The following is a 7,375-nucleotide window of genomic DNA, read 5'->3' on the forward strand; positions in this document are numbered from 1 at the left end:
CTCTTGTCTTATTGCTCTTGCAAGAGTTTCAATTACTATGTTAAAAAGAAGTGCAGATAGGGGACAACCTTGTCTGCTTCCTGATTTCAATGGGAATGCTTCCAGTTTTTCTCCATTTAGAATGCTGTTGGCTGTGGGTTTGTTATATATGGCTTTAATTATGTTGAGGTATGTTCCCCCCAGCTCAATTCCCTCTAGGATTTTGAACATAAATACATGTTGAATTTTGTCAAAGGCCTTCTTACATCTATTGAGATGACCATGTGGTTCTTGTTTGGCGTACATTTATGTGATTTATGACGTTTACTGACTTACTTATATTGAACCACCCTTGCATCTCTGGGATAAAGCTGACTTGATCATGGTGGATGATCTTTTCGATGTGTGTCTGTACGCAGTTTGCAAGTATCTTGTTGTGAATTTTTGCATCTATGTTCATTAAGAATATGGGTCTATAGTTTTCTTTTTTGATTGTATCTTTACCTGGCTTTGGTATTAGAGTGATGCTGGCTTCATAGAAGGAATTTGGAAGTTCTCCCTCCATTTCTATTTTTTTGAATAAATTAAGTAGTATTGGATGCAGATCTTCTTTAAATGTTTCATAGAATTCTGCTGTAAATGCATCTGGTCCTGGGCTTTTTTTTTGTCAGGAGGTTTTGTATTACTGTTTCAATTTCTTTTTGTGTTATGGATCTGTTTAAGCTGTTAGTCTCTTCTTGGTTTAGTTTTGGTGGTTCCCATGCCTTTAGATATGCATCCATTTCTTTTAGGTTTTCAAATTTAGTGGTCTTTCAATCTTGTTTATCTTTTCAAAACACCAGCTCTTGGAATTGTTGCTTCTTTGTATTGTTTTTTTTTTATCAATTTCATTAATTTCTGCCCTGATTTTTGTTATTTTTTTCTTGTCTGCTGGTTTGAGTTTCATTTGTTCTTGCCTTTCCAGTGCCTTGAGTTGCAGTGTTAGGTCCTTCTAATTTTTTTAATGTAGTGCCCTTCTTTAACTGCTCCATAGCTTGTAGGTAAAGTTTGCAGATGAAATGTTGTCTCACAAAAAGGGAGGATGATGAGGCATTGATAGAAAGGTTGACTGTCACTTGCCAAATGGGAAGTGGATAACGGGGGTGGGAATCATGAGACTAGTTTTGTCCATGTTTGAAATTTTTACAATAAAGCCAACCAATAAAGTCTATAATAAAAATTTTAATAACATAGGAAAATATTTGTAACTGCCAACCACTTACAAGACTGCAATACTTTTTAGGTGAAACGGATCTGAATGATGCAATAACAGAAGCTGGGAAGACTTATGAGGAGATTGCCAGTCTTGTGGCAGAACAGGTACTCACATACATGGTTAATCTGGGTCTTAAAGTCCTGTAGTGTTGTTTTTATGAAGTTGGGTGCACCAAAGTTTGGTGAATATACGCTCATGATTGTAATATCTTCTTGATTCATTACTCCTTTGATCAAAATGAAGTGGCCCTCTTTGTCTCTTCTGATTAGTTTTAGTTTAAAGTATATTTTGTCAGATATTAGAATTGCTACGCCTGCTTTTTTATTAGTGTCATTTGTTTGGTATATTTTTTTCCATCCTTTCACTTTGAGATAGTGTCTGTCCTTGAAAGTGAGATGCGTTTCTTGCAGACAGCAAAAAGAAGGGTTTTGTTTCTTAATCCATTCACATGGTCTGTGTCTTTTGACTGGGGAGTTCAGTCCATTAATATTTAAAGTTATTAATGAAATATGGGTATTGAATCCTGTCATTTTTATTTCTGTTTACATGCTTGATATAGCAGTAATACACAGTTATACCTTCATTGGATTTCTTTTTGCAATCCCTTGGGTACAGTCATTCCTTTCTTCAGCTTTTTGTATTGCTTCCAGAACTCTCTGAAGGCCTGGTTTTGTGGTCATGAATTCCTTCAGCCTATTTATGTCATTGAAGATTTTTCTTTCCCCTTCGACTATAATAGACATTTTGGCTGGGTATAGTACCCTGGGTTGGCATCTGTGGTCATTTAAAACTGGGAATACTTTGGTCCAGGCTCTTCTGGCTTTCATTGTTTGCACTAAAAAGTCAGCTGTAATCCTAATGCATTTTCCTTTATATGTGACTTGTTGTTTCTCTTTTGCAGCTTTCAGTATTGTCTCTTTGTTTTTTACTTTCTTCCCTTCCCTTGTTCCTTTCCTTCCCTCCCCTCCCCTCCCCTCCCCTCTCCTTTCCTTTCCTTTCCTTCTTACCCTCCTTTCCTTCCTTCCTTCTTTTCTTCCTTCTTTCTTTCTTTCTTTCTTTCTTTCCTTTCTTTTTTTCTTTCTTAATCTTTCTTTGCTATGGAATCTTATTATGGAACCCACTCTGGTCTTTATGTAATAATAACTTTATAGATTCTTTGATGATTTCATACAATGTTTTTTTTTTTTTAATTTCGAAGATATTCTCCCCTTCCTCCATCTCCTCTCAGTTCTAGCCTCAGCTCCTTCCCTTCTCCGAGTTTCATGTCCTCTATTATGTTAAAAGCCTATGGAGTCTGATTCGTGTTCATAAATACTCTTGGATATAGGTCCTCCACCTGGAGCATAGTCAACTGAAGAGGTATCACACCCTTAAACAAGACTGATTCTCTCTCTCTCAGCAGCTATTAGCTACCAATAATTCCTGATCTAGGTTTGAAGATTCATGTTCACCACTCCCCTTGATGCTAGGATTTAAAGCACTGTGGGTTCATACATGTAACTGCCCCATTGTTTCCAGATAACACACTTTCTTTATAATCATCCACCAGTTCTAGTCCTTACAGTCTTTACTACCCCTCTTCTGAAATGATATCTGAACCTTGAGAAAAGAGGGTATGACATAGGTGTCCCATTTTTGAATGAGCACTCTGCAGTCTCTGCACATTGACTAGTTACAGATTTCAGTGTTTATCTCCATATGCTGCAAGCAAAACCTTCTCTGGTGAAAGCTGAGAGATACACAAATCTATAGACATACCAAATCATTAAGAATTAGTTTACACAAAAGTACTGATGGAAATTGTAAAAAAAATAATCACTTTACATGTACCAAGCTCTTATTGAGTTAGGAACTATAAGTAATTTATGTTCTTATAACATTCATAGTACCAACTTTATTTGTATAATCAAACACTAATGTGAATAATTCATTATAAAAAATTTGAAAAAAAGAATCAGTATATAGGGCTGGAGAGACAACTCAGTGGTTAAGAACACTGGCTGCTCTCTCAGAGGACCCAGTTTCAGTTCTCAGCACCTACATGGCAACTAACAACTGTCTAATACTCTGGTTCTAAGGGATCTGATTCCTCCTTCTGGCCTCCCTGGGCATTACACAACATGGATGACTTATACACACCAGGCAAAACACTCATACACATAAAATGAAAATAATCAGAAATAATATTTGAAAAGACTTGGTTTACTACTTTGGCCATTTAGCGGAGTAATAGTAAGTCCTCTCCTACAGTCTGTGACCTGCTTACCCATAGGTTCTTGACCCTGAAACCATTACCAAGTATGGATTCTATTTTGGGAAGCAAGCCTTAAATCCACACAAATATTAGTTGGTTACTTCCATAAAATTTATGCCACTATTATTCCAGTGGGCATTTCTTGCCAGGCCAGTTGTTATTGTAGCTTAGAAGTTTCTAGGCTGGGTAAGGTTGATGATAAACTTTCTCATCCATTAGCATGCATAGCATCTTCCAGCAATATGAAACCTAGTCCATAAAGACGAGGCTTTGAGGTCAGCTCCAACCTGGTTTCTCCATGTTTGCTCTATGGCTTGAATATGTAATATCTTCAGCCATAGGGTCTTACAGTCAACTTCTGCAGGTTAGCCAAGATCAATGGCAATAGGTAATATTCTTTGAAGGTCTATAGGACCCCATGTCCATAAACTGATGAATGGATAATGAAAATAAGGTACATTTACATAATGGGATGCAATGCAGATAAGAAAAAAAAATAATGAAATTTGAAGTAAATGGATGGAACTGGAAACAATCATTCTGAGTGAGGTAACCCTGACCCAGAAAGGCAAATATCACATGGTCTCTTTCATATGTGAATTCAGCTTTCAATCTTTAGCTATGTGTTTCAATTGGAAAATACATAGAGGGTTAGAAAACTAGTAAGGGGCTATGCGGTATGGGGCTTCATTGGAGAGGAGATAGAATATTTACCATTTAAATCATTTGGTGGATTCAATTTACTTACATTAAAAACATTCCAGATATTGTGAACTATCACAAAACATTGTATAGTCTTCCCACCATGCATAACTGAAACTCTGCCAATTGAACTAGTCTTCATTCTCTCAGGATCCCAGTTCCTGATAATCTGTACTCTATTTTATGTTTCTACGAATTTACTTATCCTAGGTACTGCCTATAAGCAGACTTGTTTGTTTTTGCATGTCTGGCTTATTTCACTTAGCATAGTGACATTAAGGTTCACTAATATTGATTAATGTACCAGAATTTCATCCTAGTTTATGGATGAATAGTAAATATTCTACTGTATACATACACTACATTTTGATTATCCATTCACCTGTTGATAGGCTTTGGTTGTTTCCGTTTTGTATACTATGAGTAATAAACATGTGTATACAAGTATTTGCTCCAATTTCTGCTTTAAGTTCTTTGAAAATACAGTTAATGGATCATATGCTGATTATGCTTTTAACATTTTGAGTACTCATTAAACTTTTTCATAGTGTCTACACAAATTTCATTCTCAACAGCAATGCATATGGTTACAAATTCTCCATTTTCTCAACACTTGTTATTTTCCAATTATCAAGTTAAGTATCTAGGGAATGAAAAGTTGTATCTTTGTGATGTTTATTTATATTTTCCTAATACTTACTGATATTGAGCTTGCTTTTATGTGTTTGTTGGACATTTACATTACTTCTTTGAAAATATATCTGTACACATCCTTTGACTGTTTGTTGATATTTAAGAGTGCTCTTTTATAATCAATTTTTTTTAAATTGAAGTTAAATTTATGTGTGTTTTCTTTTGGTTATCACCAAGAAAACATTCCTATATCTGATTTCATGAAGATCATCTCCTATAGGTTTCTTTTAAGACTTTTACAGTTTTAGGCCTTTTATTTAGGTCACTTCACAATTTATAATAAATGAAACAAAAAACATCATGTAGTTATGTATACAGTTTACATTCTTAAACAGAATCTTTAATAATTAATTTTACTACATTTACTTATATATCGGTTTAGTTATAGTCATTTATTTACTGAATTTTCTATTTATTTTGTAAATATTTTGCTTATTTCTATGAGTGACTATATTACTTCCTTTTTGTTCATCTGTCGGGGCTGCCTGGGTGCAGCCACACCCTGGACCTATGAGTTCTGGAGCACTTCCGCAGCCTGACCTAGAGTCGGCCCACTGTCCGGCCACTTTCGATTCTCGCCAAGATGGCGCCCGGCACAGGTCAAGGGGGAGGGATGGGAAAACTCATCCCCGACATAGGATTGTCTCCACCTGGTCCTGCCTCATTCCTGGCATACAGAGGGAGTGGCCCCTCAGCCCATAGGTCCCTGACACCAGAAGCAGCTGTCACTCATGGCTCAAACTTCCCGCCACTTTGCCTTTAAATACCTATGCCTGCTGCAATAAAGCATGTTCCTGCTCCGTGTGTTCCTTTTGAGATGCATACTCACCATCCCACTCAGCCCCGAGGGGAGAAACGGATTATCCTCTGGCTCTGAGGATCTCTCTTTTTCCCTCCCTGCGGGTTGGAACCCGACATTCATCAATTATCAGATACTGTTCAAATAGTCCTGTAAAATTTTATTCCCATTATTTCCCAAGGAATTGTGTTTACAACATATTGCCTTTCCTGGAATATTCTTTTATTATTACTTTTTATTGAGCTTTTTAAATTTTATACATTTCCCACTCAAATCCAGACCCCCTCCCCGATCCCTGCCATATATACTGAGTCCTACTCATTCAGGTGTGTGTACACAAATATCCTTCAGTGTAAATGAGTCCACTGGCATCTAGTCAGCCCATACAGTGGTTGTATGTAAGTCATACTCTCCCTCACCCAGCAGCAATCAGTCTCAATTAGTTCTGTCTAGTGCTGGCCTGCCACCTATTTCTCACTTCCCCTTTGGGCCCTTGTTTAATTGAGCTGGCATGGGTCCCACACTCAACACCACTGCTGCCACAGGCTCACGTGTGCAAGCCTCCAGTGGCCTAAAAACCTCCACCTCCCTGTGTTCATGAACCAGTCTTGGCTCTTACAATCTTTCTGCCTTCTCTTCCATGATGGTCCTTGAGTCATGGGTGGGTGAAGTTCCATATGAGTCCCATCCTACACTCTCCATCTCTTATTCTCCAAAACTTGGCCAGTTGTGGCCTTCTGTGTGCATCACACTCTGAAGTACATGGAAGCCTCACTGGTGAGAGTTGAGGGGTGCATTAGCCATCTCTAACCCTTATTCTGCTATGTTCCAAGAGCCTTAGTTGTAGAAATTCGACTGCAGATGTGTCATCTAGTACTAGGCATCTCTGAGGCATATGTTCTCTGTGCCTGACCAGATGTGCAACTCTGTAGGAGCCTCCATCTGTTTCAAAAATAGCTTCTTTGATGAGTGCTGTATGACATGCCTGTCACTCAAAGGCAGGTCTCTTCTATCTGGCACTGCATGCCCTACCAAGCAGCTCCAAGGTACATATATGCATTAATGTTCAGACACTCTATGTGCATTTCTCATAGGGTTTCTAGGGCATCACTTTTCACTCTAGGTTTCCTAGGCCCCCCAAGATCCACTCATCTTCACTCTTTTTTCTCCCATCTAGCTTCCCTCCTCTCTCTCTCCCTAGTCACAGTACCCCCATTATCCCCACCCTCACCCCAATACCTCCTGACTCCCATCATCTTTCCTCTCTTGACTTCCGTCCCTCCCGCATACTATGGCCCTTTGCACGACACTCCCTCCTCTCCTCCCTGTCAATTACTCCCACTTTTTCCACCATGTAATTCTTCTTTCTTTCCAAGGAGTTATTACTGTATTGATCCAAATATGTGAGATATTGACTGACTCATCATTTTGTAGATGACATTGCCACAAGAGAAGATAGGATTATAAAATATACTTATTATAACCATTGCTAGTAAAGAAAACACCAAAGCTGAAATTTTATTTGCTACTTTTAGAACGTTTTACACTTCACTGAAATTACCTAAAATGAAGTCTCCTTTCTGTCTCTGTCTCTGAAAATATTTAAATATTTTAATAAGGACTGGGGAGATGCCTTAGTGAGTAAAAGATTTGATCTTGCAAGTCTGACAAATGGAGTTCACTTCCTGGAAGT

This window comes from Nannospalax galili, unplaced genomic scaffold (assembly GCF_000622305.1).
Source record: "Nannospalax galili isolate Female #2095 unplaced genomic scaffold, S.galili_v1.0 scaffold10, whole genome shotgun sequence".
In the NCBI taxonomy this organism is placed as follows: domain Eukaryota; kingdom Metazoa; phylum Chordata; class Mammalia; order Rodentia; family Spalacidae; genus Nannospalax; species Nannospalax galili.